The sequence below is a fragment of the Mustela nigripes genome, chromosome 2 (genome assembly GCF_022355385.1).
Source record: "Mustela nigripes isolate SB6536 chromosome 2, MUSNIG.SB6536, whole genome shotgun sequence".
In the NCBI taxonomy this organism is placed as follows: domain Eukaryota; kingdom Metazoa; phylum Chordata; class Mammalia; order Carnivora; family Mustelidae; genus Mustela; species Mustela nigripes.
The window spans coordinates 77,157,079-77,172,373 of record NC_081558.1 but is presented as its reverse complement, the minus strand read 5'-3'; positions in this window follow the sequence as shown (position 1 = coordinate 77,172,373).

The window sequence follows — 15,295 nt, the reverse complement described above, 5'->3', positions numbered from 1 at the left end:
TATTGAATTATAACTCTTCTACCTCATTGGCAGCACCAAAGGGCAGTTAGTTCTCTTCAATTCTTCAGTGAAACATTTAATAGCTAATAAGCTGCAATTTCTGACAGAACTTTGCTTTTCAGCTAATATGTTAAAACACTATATGTGATTTTCTCTTTGGCATTATGTATAATTAATTTCTGATATGTGACACATAAAACTGGGTATAACTGTATAATAGTTATAGTTTATTGGTTCTTCCTTTTTCCCTGGAAAAGGGGACAAATAAGTGATAGATTGTTAAAACCATGGTCCCATGGAGGGAAATTTTGACTAGCTTATCACATTCAATAATGAAATTCTAAGTCTGATGCAAATTTGCAGAAAGGGTCTCATAATAGTTGATTCCTGGCTTGAATGCTCTTTTTTAAAATTCTCCATTTCCTGGTTTAAAGAATTAGGTCTAGAAATATATTTTCTTGTTTACAAGAAAGCCATATCTGGCCAAATGAAGAAAGCAATCTTTTCTCACAGATTGAATTGTTGCTAATTTGTATTTATGGGTTAAGTGATTCAAAGGTGGGTTTTTTTTTTTTTTTAAATTAGGGCAATTATCATGTAATTGACTTTAAAGTGGAGAGATATCCTTTGTGTAGGTCCTATTGTAATAAGTCCAGATACATGGTATCAAGAACTAAGGTTTATGGTTTCCTAAGAGAGTGTTTGATTTAATCGATGTTTTCATTATCAGGATGGCACATTGCTTTTAAAATGTATTTCTAATTCTATTTTTTTAAAGTTTTTGTTTACTTATTTGAGAGAGAAAGAGTGAGCATCAGTAGGAAGGTTGGGGGGAAGGGATGAGGGAACCGCATTACTCTCCATTGAGGAGGGAACCAATTGTGGGGCTTGACCTAAGGACACTGAGATCAAGGCAGATGTTTCACTGACTGAATCACCCAGGTGCCCCAAAATGTATTTTTATTTTTAAACAAATAATGGCAGTTCAACTTCAAATTTAACAGAAAAATATAAAATATTTATTTCATACCTCTGCTTTATTTAAAATGTGTCTTTACTCATGGGATATTTCAAACATAGTGAAAAGTACAGAAAATAATATGTCAGGAATCCATGAATCCTCTCTTAAAATAGTACCATTTTGTTATGTTTACTTTAAGCATATGCTAGAAAAAATATTACACAGCAGAAAATGGAGATAAGACTTGTACCATCGCATGTGTTGAAGCACTCTTGTTAGTAGTGGGAGAGTGGGAGGAGTCTAATTGTTCATCTATCAGGGCATTCATAAACGATGTAAGAACAGATCAACTTTCCTAAATGTGGGAAAGGAGAGGATTAAAATGTGGGGTTATGGGACTGCACTTCTATATAACATCTTCTATTTGTGCTTGATTGCTTTCTTAAAAGTAAGTTGTTAATACATATTTATTGTAGAATTTTCATAATAAAAATTTAAAAGAATCTCTTATAATCAAGGATATCATTCAGAGATAATAGTTATTAGTTTGATTCATCTCCTATTTTTTCTAAAAATATATAGTTTGTGTATATAATTACTTGGCAAATTAGGTAGATATCTCAGTATTAGTTCAGTTCTGTACATCATGATTTCTAATCAGAATTGTTAATAAATATTTGTCTTATCTGTACTTGATTTTCTGATACACAATATTAACTTTAGTGGTCATACACTTATATCACATGAATATACTATATTTAAACATTTTCCTGTGATTAGACATTTGGTTCAATTCTTCATGAACAACTTTGATCATAAATCTTTGCAATCACCTTGAATCACTCCTTAATATAAACATCCAAATGTAAAATTAGTCAGTCAAAGCGTATGAGAGTTTAAGGCTTTTTAATATTACAAAATTACCCTGTAGAAAGGTTATAATGATAAACAATCTCATTATTGCTTTATGAGAACATCCCTGTCACTCATCTTGGATAACACTGAGCATTTTTAAAAATTAATTTTGTCTACATTATGAATGAAAAATTATATTCTTGCTTATTTGAATGAAAAATTAGGCATGTATTATCCTTTAATACATTATGACTGAGGCATTATAAAATTAAGCCTAACTGCATTTTGTAAAGAAAAAACTTGCTATCTATATATCTATAGGAAAAAGTTTCTTCTTCCCAATGTAGAGATGAGTAAATGCATGTCATGTAAACTTAAGAAAAAGAGTACTGTCAGCTTGACTTTAGAAGGTCCTAGATAGATTATTATTATTTAGAGGGTTCTAGATAGATTATTCCTTATAGTGAGTTATAGCCCAGTTTTCATTTTTCTTTTCTCTATAATCTTAAGGAGGAAAAAAACCCAGCTTTATTTAACAACATTCTGCATGGGATAGAGGAATACTATTTTTTTTTCTTAATTTAAGTTCAATTAGCCAACATATAGTATATCCTTAGTTTCAGATATAGAGTTCAATGATTCATCAGTGTACAACACGTAGTGCTCATCACATCATATGCCTTCCTTAATGCACATCTCCCAATTATGCCATCCTGCACCACCTTCCTTCCAGCAACCCTCAGTTTATTTTCTAGAGTTAAGAGTCTCTTCATGGTTTTTCTCCCACTCTGGGAGATTTCCCATTCAGTTTTCCTTTCCTTCCCCTATCATCCTCTGTGCTGTTTCTTATATTCCACATATGAGTGAAACCATATAATTGTCTTTCTCTGTTTGTCTTATTTCATTCAACATAATAACCTTTAGTTCCATTCATGTTGATGTAAATGTAAGTATTCATCATTTCTGTTGGCTGAGTAATATTACATTCTATATATATACCTCATCTTCTTCTGTCCATGAACATCTGGGCTCTTCCCACAGTTTGGCTATTGTGGCCATTGCTGCTATAAACACTGGGGTGTGGGTGCCCATCTGGCTCACTACATTTTTGTCATTGGAGTAAATATCTAGTAGTGCAATTGCTAGGTCATAGGGTAGCTCTATTTTTAACTTCTTGAGAAACCTCCATACTGTTTTCCAGAGTGGCTATACCAGCTTGCATTCCCTCAACAGTATAAAAGGGTTCCCCTTTCTCCACATCCTTGCCAACATTTGTTATTTCCCGACTTATTAATTTTGGCTATTCTAACTGGTGTGAGATGGTATTTCATTGTGGTTCTGATTTTTATTTCTCTGAAGCAAGGGGATGTGGAACATTTTTTCATGTGTCTGTTAGCCATTTGTATGTCTTCTTTGGAGAAATATCTGTTCATGTCTTCTGCCCATTTCTTGACTAGATTAATTGGTTCTTGGGTTTTGAGTTTGCTAAGTTCTTCATAGATCTTGGGTATTAGCCCTTCATCTGATATGTCATTTGCAAATATTTTCTCCCATTCTTTGGTTGCATTTTAGTTTTGTTGACTGTCTCCTTTGCTATGCAAAAGCTTTTTATCTTGATGCAATCCCAATAGTTCATTTTTGCTTTTGTTTCCCTTGACTTTGGAGACCTATCTAGCAAGATGTTGGTGTGGCCAAGGTTGAAGAAGTTGCTGCTTGTGTTCCCCTCTAGGATTTTTATGGATTACTCTCTCACAATTAGGTCTTTCATCCATTTTGAGTTTATCTTAGTGTACGGTATAAGAAAATATTACAGTTTCATTCTACATGTGGCTGTCCAATTTTCCCAAAACCATTTATTTGTCCTTTTTCCATTGTATATTCTTTCCTGCTTTGTTTAGGTTTAGTTGACCATAGAGTTCAGTTTCCATTTCTGGGTTCTCTATTCTGTTCCAGTGATCCATGACTGTTTTTGTACCAGTATCATACTGTTCTGATAATTATACCTTTGTAATAGAACTTGAAGTCCAGCATTGTGATGCGAGCAACTTTGGTTTTCTTTTTCAACATTCCTTTGGATATTTAGGGTCTTTTCTAATTCCATATAAATTTAGGATTATTTGTTCCAGCTCTATGAAAAATGTCGATGGTATTTTGATAGAGATTGCATTGAAAGAGTAAGTTGTGCTGAGTACCATAGACATTTTATTTCATTTATTTAATTTTAAAGATTTTATTTATTTATTTATTTATTTATTTATTAGAGGGAGAGAGAGAACACAAGCTGGGGAGCAGCAGGCAGAGTGAGAAGAAGAAACAGGCTCTGCACTGAGCAAGGAGCCTGATGCAGGTCTTGATCCCAGGACTCTGGGTTCATGACCTGAGTCAAAAGCAGATGCTTAACCTACTAATCCACCCAGGTATCACAGCATTGACATTTTAATATTTATTCTTCCAATCCATGAGTATGGAATGTTTTTCCATTTCTTCATGTCTTCCTCAATTCCTTTCATAAGTGTTTTGTAGTTTTTAGCATAAAGATCCTTTACCTCTTTGGTTAGCTTTATTCTCAGACATCTTTCTTTTTCTTTCTTACTTTTTTTTTTTTTTTTTTTTAAGATCTTATTTGTTTATTTGAGAGAAAGACCACAAGCAAGGGAGTGGCAGGCAGGGTGAGAGGGAGAAGCAGGTTCCCCACTGAGCAGGGAGCCTGATGTGGGGCTCAATCCCAGGACCCTGTAATTATGACCTGAGCTGAAGGCAGACACTTAACCAACGGAGCCACCCAGGTGCCCCTATTCCCAGATAGCTTATGATTGTAAATTGGACTTATTCTTAATTTCTCTTTCTTCTGTCTCATTGTTAGTGTATAGAAATATAACTTATTTCTGTGCATTAACTTTATATCCTACCATGTGGCTGAAGTCCTGTATGAATTCTAGCAATTTTGGGGTGGAGTTTGTTGGGATTTTCCACTCTGTGAAGAGTGAAAGTTTGACTTCTTCTTTGCTGCTTCCAATGCCTTTTATTTCTTTTTGTTGTCTGATTACTGGGTTATGATTTCTAGTACTATGTTGAATAGTGGTGAGAGTGGACATCCCTGTCATATTCCTGACCTTAGGAGAAAAGCTCTCAGTTTATTCCCATTGAGAATAACATTCACTGTGGGCTTTTCATAGAATGGCTTTTATGATATTGAGGTATGTTCCATCTATCTCTATGCTTGGAAGAGTTTTAATCAGGAAAGGTTGTTGTATTTTGTCAAATGCTTTTTCTACATCACTTGAGAGGATCGAATTGGTTCTTGTTCTTTCTTTTATTAATGTGATGTATCACATTGATTGATTTGTGACTCTTGAACCAACTTTGGAGCCCAGGAATAAATCTTACATGGTTATGGTAAATAATCCTTTTTTTTTTTTTTTTTAAGATTTTATTTATTTATTTGTCAGAGAGAGAGGGAGAGAGAGCGAGCATAGGCAGACAGAATGGCAGGCAGAGGCAGAGGGAGAAGCAGGCTCCCTGCCGAGCAAGGAGCCTGATGTGGGACTCGATCCCAGGACACTGGGATCATGAACCGAGCCGAAGGCAGCTGCTTAATCAACTGAGCCACCCAGGCGTCCCTGAATAATCCTTTCTAATGTACTTTTGGATCCTATTAACTAGTATCTTCATGAGAATTTTGGCATCCATGTTCATTAGGGATATTGATCTGTAATTCTTCTTTTTGTTGGTTGAGGGTCTTTGGCTGATTTGGGGATCAAGGTAATGCCAGCCTCAAAGAATGAGTTTTGAAGTTTTCCTTCCCTTTCTATCTTTTGAAACAGCTTTAAAATATTAGGTAGTAGTTCTTTAAATGTTTGGTAGAATTCCCTTAGGAAGCTATCTGACCCTGGACTCGTATTTGCTTGGAGATTTTTGTTTACTGTTTAGTTTCCTTGCTGGTTAAGGGGCTCTTCAGGTTTTTTCTATCTCTTTCTGTTTCAGCTTTGGTAGTTTCTATATCTAGAAATCCATCCATTTCTTTCAGATTGCCCAATTTGTAGCCATGTAGTTGCTCATAATATGTTCTTAAAATTATTTGTATTTTCTTGGTGTTGGTTGTATTCCCTCCTCTTTCATTCATGATTTCAATTTGGGTCCTTTCTCTTTTCTTTTTGGTAAGTCTGGCTAGGGGTTTATTGATTTTACTAATTCTTTCAAAGAACAATCTTCTAGTTTTGTTGATCTGTTCTGCTGTTCTTTTGGTTTCTATTTCATTGATTTCTGTTATGATCTTTATTATTTCTCATCTCCTGATTGTTTAGGCTTTATTTGCTATTTTTTCTGCAGGTCCTTCAGGTGTAAGGTTAGCTTGTGTATTTGAGACTTTTCTAGTTTCTTAAGAAAGACTTGTTTTGCTATGTATTCCCTCTTAGGCCTGCCTTTGCTGCATCCCAAATGTTTTGAAGAGTTGCATTTTCATTTTCATTTGTTTTCATGAATTTTTTTTACTTCTTCTTTAATTTCCTGGCTGACCCATTCATTCTTTAGTAGAATGCTCTTTAACCTTCAAGTATTTGAGTGCCTTCCAAATTTCCTCTTATGATTAAGTTCCAGTTTCAAAGCATTGTGGTCTGAAAATATGCAGGGAATAATTACAATCTTTTGGTACTGGTTGAGGCCTGATTTGTGACCCAGTATGTGCTCTACTCTGGAGAATGTTCTGTGTGCACTCAAGAAAAATATATATTCTTTTGCTTTAGGATGGAATGCTCTGTATATATCTGTGGGGTTCATCTGGTCCAGTGTGTCGTTCAGAGCCTTTGTTTCCTTGTTGATCTGTCAATTGCAGTGAGTGGGGTGTTAAAGTCCTCTATTATTATTGTATTATTATCAATTGTGTTTCTTTAATTTTGTTATTAGTTGTTTATAATTAGCTGCTCACAAGTAAGGAGCATAAATATTTATAAATTAGCCATTTATAATCAGAGTAACTGTTGAAAGATATGAATTTAGTACAATTGTATTACCTGTAAAGCCCCTGTTTCTGTAGACTGTCTCTGTTTCTTTCTAGTTTATGTTATTTTGGGGCTCTCTCTTCATTTACAGGATCACTTTTAATATTTCTTTTAAGGCCAGTTTAGTGATCACAAGTTCTTTTAGTTTCTCTTTGTTCTGGAAGCTCTTTCTCTCTCCTTCCATTCTGAATGACAACATTGCTGGATGAAGTATTGTTAGCTGCATGTTTAGTATTGTTGGCTCCATGTTTTTCTCATTTACTACCCTAAATATATCATGTCAGCCCTTTCTGGCCTGCCAAGTCTCCATGGATAGATCTGCTACCAATCTAATGTTCCTACACTTGTATGTTAAGTACCTCTTTTGTCTAGCTGCTTTCAGGATTTTCTCTTTATCTCTGAAATTTGCAAGCTTCACTATTATATGTCAGGATGTTGATCTATTCTTATTGATTTTTAGGGGGTTTCTCTGTGCCTCCTGGATATGAATGCCTGGAAGGAACTTAAGAAAGAACTTAAGGAAGTTCTGTTATGATTTTTTCAGACATACCTTCTGTCTCTCTCTCTCTGTCTCTTTCCCTGCCTCTCTCTTTCTTCTTCCTCTGGACCCCAATAATTATAATATTTTTCACTTTATGGTATCATTGATTTCTTAAAGTGTCCCTGTATGGTCAGTTAGTTATTTTTCTCTCTTTTCCACAGCTTCCTTCTTTTCCATCATTTTGTCTTCTATGTCACTGACTCTCTCTTCTGCCTCATTTATGCTAGCTCTTAGAATATTCATCTTAGAGGGCATCTCAGTTAAATCATTTTTAATTTCGGCCTAATAAGACTTTATTTCTGGCACTATGAGATTGTCTTCTCCCTTTTATGCTTTTTTCAAGCCCAGCTAATAACTTTATAATCATTATTCTGAATTCTAGGTCTGACCTGTTACTTATATCTGTATCAATTAGACTTATGACAGAGAGCATTACCTCTGATTCTTTCATTGTGAGTTACTCCTTCTAGTCATTTTGTCCAGACAAGAAGAGATGAAGGATAGAACAAAAGCAAAAATATCAACCATGACTCCAGCAAAGTATGCACTAGACAAATCTGAAGATGTCAGAATCCAAAAAAGAAAAGGGAAAAAGGGGAAAAAGAGAAAATTTAATCTCACAGGTGGACAAAACAGAGTGATCCAGTTGGTTCTGGGTGTATTTTGGTCTGTTTGTTAGAAGACACCAAATCCCAAAATTGTAAATAAAGAAAAACTCATGTTTATGCAAAAGTAAAGTAGAATAGAGTGTAAGGAAGCAAAAAATGAAGACTATATCAATAAAATGAAATTTAAAAGTTGAAAATTTTAAAACGACTTAAAAACAAAGAGCTTGAGGAGTTCTTTATAGATCCTGGATATCAACCTTTTGTCTTTACTGTCATTTGCAAATATCTTCTCCCACTCCGTGGGTTGCCTCTTTGTTTTCTTGACTGTTTCCTTAGCTGTGCAGAAGCTTTTGATTTTGATGAAGTCCCAAAAGTTTATTTGGTTTTTGTTTTCTTTGCCTTTGGAGACATATCTTGAGAGAAGTTGCTGTGGCTGATATCGAAGAGATTACTGCCTATGTTCTCCTCTAGGATTCTGATGGATTCCTGTCTCACATTGAGGTCTTTTATCCATTTTGAGTTTATCTTTGTGTACGGTGTAAGAGAATGATCGAGTTTCATTCTTCTACATATAGCTGTCCAATTTTCCCAGCACCATTTATTGAAGAGACTGTCTTTTTTCCACTGTATATTTTTTCCCGTTTTGTCAAAGATTATTTGGCCATAGAGTTGAAGGTCCATATCTGGGCTCTCTACTCTGCTCCACTGGTCTATGTGTCTGTTTTTATGCCAGTACCATGCTGTCTTGGTGATCACAGCTTTGTAGTAAAGCTTGAAATCAGGTAGCGTGATGCCCCCTGTTTTATTTTTGTTTTTCAACATTTCCATAGTGATTCGGGGTCTCTTCTGATTCCATACAAATTTTTGGATTATTTGCTTCAGCTCTTTGAAAAATACTGGTGGAATTTTGATTGGAATGGCATTAAAAGTATAGATTGCTCTAGGCAGTATAGACATTTTAACAATATTTATTCTTCTGATTCAAGAGAATGGAATGGTTTTCCATCTTTTTGTGTCTTCTTCAATTTCTTTCATGAGTGTTCTGTAGTTCCTTGAGTACAGATCCTTTACCTCTTTGGTTAAGTTTATTCCCAGGTGTCTTATGGTTCTTGGTGCTATAGTAAATGGAATCGATTCTCTAATTTCCCTTTTTGTATTTTCATTGTTAGTGTATAAGAAAGCCACTGATTTCTGTACATTGACTTTGTATCCTGCCACATTGCTGAATTGCTGTATGAGTTCTAGTAGTTTTGGGGTGGAGTCTTTTGGGTTTTCTATATATAGAATAATGGATAAGGAAGATGTGGTCCATATACACTATCGAGTATTATGCCTCTATCAGAAAGGACAAATACCCAACTTTTGTAGCAATATGGACGGGACTGGAAGAGATTATGCTGACTGAAATAAGTCAAGCAGAGTCAATTATCATATGGTTTCACTTATTTGTGGAGCATAACAAATAGCATGGAGGACATGGGGAGTTAGAGAGGAGAAGGGAGTTGGGGGAAATTGGAAGGGGAGGTGAACCATGGGAGACTATGGACTCTGCAAAACAATCTGAGAGTTTTGAAGAGGTAGGGGGTGGGAGGTTGGGGTAGCAGGTGGTGGGTATTATAGAGGGCATGGATTGCATGGAGCACTGGGTGTGTTGCAAAAATAATGAATACTGTTATGCTGAAAATAAACTAAGAATAAATAAATAAATAAATAAATAACAACAACAACAAAAAGATCTGATAAAATAAGAAGATAGTTGAAAAGTAATAAAAAAGAAAAAGAAAAATTTAAACTGAAAGACTAAAGACTCATAGGAAAAAAACCCTCTAATTCTATATACTATTTTTCTGTAGCTTAAGAGTTTTTTGGTTCTGAGTGCTCTATACACTGGTCACCTGAGGATCATGCTGGTCCTCTGGAGGAGGGGCCTGCTGTGCTGAATCTCAGGTGTCTTTACCTGAGTGGAGTTGCACTGTCCCTTGCCAGGGGGCCAGGCTTAGTGTAAACTGCTTCAGGTCACTATATCTGGCTTTTGTTCCCTGAAGACTTTTCCTGCCACTTTAGAGGATGAAAAAAAAATTAAAAATAAAAATGGTGGTGCCCTTATTTCCAGCCCCAGAGCAAAATGATCGCTGCCCCCACTCTTCAGTGCACCTTCAGGAGAAAGCCATCAGTCCCTTTTGTGTGTGCCAAACTCTGTAGACTCCTGTGGTGCACACTTGCACCAATCCTAGAAGGGGGGCTCTCACTGTGGCCCCCCACCTCATTAAGCCCCTGCTCAGGGACAAGTTGTCCCATCATGCATGCACTCATGCCACTCATCTTAGGGGAAGAAGCATGGTCTTACAGTTGCTTGCTGGGCCCCTTCTTGGAGCACAGTTGTGAGTCGTGCCATGGTTTGAAGTTTATGGCAACATCCAGCTGAGAGACCACTCTGAAGGCTTGCTGATTGCAGCTGGCTTTCCCGCTCCAATGCTTGGCAACTCTGTTTCACTCAGGCACTCCTGTTCTTTCTGTACCTCTAGGGATCCTGAGACCACCCTATCCTACCTAGGATTCTTCCACATTTCACTACCTGAGCACCTTTCAGGCACAGATGTGCCTCAGCAGAGCGGAACTGTAAAAGTTCCAATTTTGCACTCTGCTACTTTATCACTTGCTGGTTACCAGCTTATGGAGGCTCCCTCCCTCCTCAGTTTATCTACTGATGTATCCCCTCAAATTTATGTCTCCACACCTCCTACCTGGCAAAAAGTGGAGGCTTTTCTAGTTGTATAATTGCAGCAATTCTTTTCTTAGATCTCAGGTTGAATTCACAGGTATTTGGAATGGTTTGATAGATATCTAGCTGAATTCAAGGAACCAGGTGAAACCTACTCTTCTACCATCTTCCCTCTCTCTGGAATTACTCTCATAATTACTGTGACTTCTTATGCAAATTTGGTGGCCTCACTGTCTGTGTCCATTGGCAAATGTAATCAACTCCAGAGAGATGTGTTGAGGGATGATGCCATGTGGGCTAGAAAGTCAGTTCAGAAGTAGAGTAGGGCCTTGGGGAAAAGTCCATGGTAGCAGCTAGAATGCTTTCTTTTCAAGAGAAAAGAAGTCCTTGGGGGAGGCTAGCTCATCAGAATGGGAGCAGAGATAGATTTGTTTTGAAGCAGAAGCTAGGAATAAATTGTGTGTGTTCACCTGGAGTGTCCTTCCTCCTCCTTTCCTTCAGAAGTGTTGTAGCCACCATAGCTGGATCACTGAGGATTCCTGCTGTTGCTCCTGGCCTTTGCACTCTGAAGTTCAAAAGCAACACCGACCGTCCCTAAATAGCTTGATGTAAAGAATTCATGTGATGATATTATGACAAATATCTGCACTGCATGGACTCCATCAGATCACCCAGTAAAGATTATGGTGCCTAAGGGAGCAGAATAGCTTCACAAAACTACAATTACACAGCCCTTGTTTCTAGTGTTGAGATCCTATTTTTTCCTAGAGGAATAAACATCGAGTTCCTAAAGGAGAGGGAGACTATTGATGAAGGAAATGCTAAGTAAATATGTTTAGTTTGATGTCCAGTTCACTGGCCAGTTCATGCAGATTCTTGGACTGTGTTTGTTTCTACCTGGTTACAAAAAAATAGGGCCTCAATTCCTCAAAGGTAAACTTAAGAACGGGATGTGATGGTTTCTCAAACCTCCAGGAGTTATGACATTTTTTTTTTTTTTTTTACTTTGAATTCGATATGTAGTTTGTTGTTCAATTTGTTTTCATGTAGAGGTAACAAACCTGTGCCCTGCAAGCTCAATTAGGGGACTCCACATGTTTTTCTTTCTGACTCATGTGTTATTTTAAGAAGACTGAACACAATGTAGCATTTAAACAACAGATTATCTGTAACAATCAGATTTTCTGGCTTTTCTTAAGAATCAGGAGATCTGGAGTACCTTGGTGGCTCAGTTGGTTAAGCTTCTGCCTTTGGTTCAGGTCATGATCCCAGGTTCCTTGGATTGAGCCCCACATCAGGCTCCCTGCTCAAGGGGAGCCTGCTTCTCCCTCTGCCCCTGCCCCCTCTCATCTCTCTTTCCCCTTCTGAAATAAATAAATAAAACCTTAAAAAAATTAAGAAGTTCTGGTAACACTTGGGTGGAAGAGGAAGAGGCAGCCCCTTCAGAGACGTCATGTACTCTCCACACTAGCCCCCAGCCCAATATCATGTTTCCTGAACACTGAGGTGGAGTGTCCAGTTCTATTCACCATCATGTGTGTACTGATGTTTTTCTAATGCCAGATTTGATTTGCTCATTTCTACTTTCTGCTTTTTCTCTTTAGAGATGTGTGTGTTATCCCAGCCATCATACTTTAGGTTGATTCTAAACACTGAAAGAAAATATCCAAAGAGTTGAGTGTCCACGTGCACCGCATAAGAAGTCAAGCAAATTAAGAGTATTCAGATTATCTAGATGTGATTAGATTAGAAACATCTGAGGATGTAAACTGAGAAAAGAACATGAAATATAGAAAGAATTTTTTTAAAGCAAATCACTTCAGTTTTGAATCATCTTATATCTTCCCTTCACCTTGTCATTGCTTTGGCTAGAAAATTTATCTCTGTGTGGCACTACATTCCTTATGTTATTATATGTTATTATTTCTTTCCTCTGCAATTCCTTGGAATTACTGAGGCAGAGGAAGGCAGGTGAGAGAGGAAAAAGTGGTAAGGTGAAGGGATATGTAAATGAAGACCACCAGTGTTCTAGTCCAGCAGGATATCTTCAACATCAACAACTATTTACCAAAAAAGAAAATAAAATTGCCCCATTTCCATGCTAGTGATAACAAGTTTAAGTTACCAAGGACTTTTCAACATTCTGTTTTCCTGCTAATGGAATTGTCACTTGTTTTATTTATTTATTTATTTATTTATTTATATTATCATATCATATATTATTTACTTCAGGGGTACAGGTCTGTGAATCATCAGTCTTACACAATTCATAGCACTCACCATAGCACATACCCTCCCCAATGTCTATCACCCAGCCACCCCATTCCTCCCACCCCCTTTCTATTCTTACTTTTTGTAATGGGATTGCATTGACCTGAGCTCTTGGGTTTTGATAGATTGTCAGTCTCCATAAACCTTAGAGAAAATATAATTATAATAGGGAAAATTAACCAAAGTCTTCATTGTGACCATGGAGAAACAAGAGATTTCCTTCACTTCAGTTCTTGTCTTTGCTTGTGTATGCTTCCTGTTCTAAAATACAGGTATCTCATTTTCAGTTAATATGTCTCCAGTGTTCCAAGGAATATCAGCTAACCTTGTTGAAGAGAACTAGTCTACTGGGGAAAGAAAGTAAAAATAAAAAGTCAAATCAGAGACCAAAATAAGAACCCAAACAAGACAAACTAAAGAGAACTACTGTAATACCTACCACTTGATGGTATAATTTGTAATAGTAACTTCACCTCCTTTCCTTGAAATAATCTGCCAAGGGCTGAAAGTAATGTTCTAAGAATAAATATTATTAGTACTTTAGCTTTCAATGTGTTAGTCTTCTATGCAAAATCTTAAAATCTGACTTCTTTCCAGATTTCCTGTAGGATGGTGTTGAAGAACAAATATTTGCTCACACTTGTACACAATTTTACCTGTGTCTCTTCGGTATCAGACAAAAGTAGATCCCCTGGGTTGGAAGCTTGGCTTTAACTTCGTTGAGTTAAATAACCTTGGGCAATTAATCTTTCTTGTGTTTCAATTCAGTTTCCCCATTTGTAGCACAACTCTTTTACTGCTGTGCCTTTGTCTCTTTTCTACAGTACCCCTGGTATATTTCAACATACTTTGACATGAAAACAATAGTAGTTATAATACAATTGTCATGATGTATTGCTTAGCTGAGTAGTGTACTATGGTTTGATTTTACTTTTATACTTTTTCATTGTTTTCCTTGGAATTTCAAATTTGATAAGATTCCAATTTTCTTATTTATTTTTGAAATATGTTGTTTTATTATTTTAGAAATTTAAAATGTAGACTACTTTTAGAGTATAGAGAACAATAAAACAAACATTCAGGTACTCATCTCCTAGAGGTAACAAATAAGCAATATGAAATATTGGGAATATGGTGAGACAAAGGAGAGAAAATATTCAGGGTCTCTCTCCTGGGTTTTTCACTGATGAATTGAATGTTCATGTGTATGAACAATTACCACCACCCCCCATGTTACTCAGGTCTTTGATAGTGACACTAATCTGCAAATCCCCCAGAAAGGGGAGATTAACTGGTTTACATTTGGCCATAATAACCCTTATTTTATGGGCCTGGGACCTAATGAGGATTCCGCCCATTTGTAAGTATACCTCCTTTCTGGTGAATAGGGAAATAATCTGAAGAATGTATATGGTTACCCTGGATCCATTATTAGGTGGGCTTGGGCCAAGTTTCCATCTGTCACCAGATTTCCATAAATCCCTTCTTAGTGGTATTGAGCGTCTCCAGGCATTAGCATAAATTCATTGCCAATATTTAATAACTCCCCCAAAAGACCAAACTATTTGCCTTTTTCCAGAGTACTGTTGTCCTGGAAAGTGGCTACAAATCAGTCTGAAAAGCTTGGGGAAATAGTACATTTTTGGTCAGGCTGTAAGGTCCTTCCACAAGCAGATAGACCTGCCTCTTATTTAAGGGGCTAGTAGGGGGTGGTCTGTGATTTAGATCTGAAAACTGGTAAAAGGCCAGAATCTCTACCATGATACCTTGATTTAGTTTTCTCCTCAGGCAACCAAGAATATTTCTGTAGAATGTATATGTCACGGAGAACCTTAATAAGTCTACCAGTCGATTTCATCTTTATGGACTGTGTTAATTAGCCATATCTGCCCTGTTATCAGTAGAAATGGGGAATGCCTTGAGAACTACCAAGAAAGCCTTCTCCACAGGCTCGTAGCCTTTAATTTTTTGTTCTCCTTATGCTTGCTCTATAGGGTGATCTCTTGTTCCCTTAGTGACTAGGATCATAGCCACTTGATCTCCCAGAGCCTCATTCTTGCCTGGTTTAGTGATATCAGAATGGTATCATTGGGGTTTAAATACTAAGAATATAGAATTTCAGTCAATCTTCATGTCATCAGAGGCTGCCTCATTGCTATTTTCCACATCTCCTGAAGTCTTAAAGGGTGATCCTTCTAGGGTGTCTGTAGGACAAACTTGCTCTATTCTTATGTGTATTTTTCAGGACAAGCAATTAGGTCAAATTTGTCTCCATGTTGCCACAGTGGTTAGCATTCTTCCAATGTTTGTCCATATCCAAACTTCTGAGCTCTCTTAGCT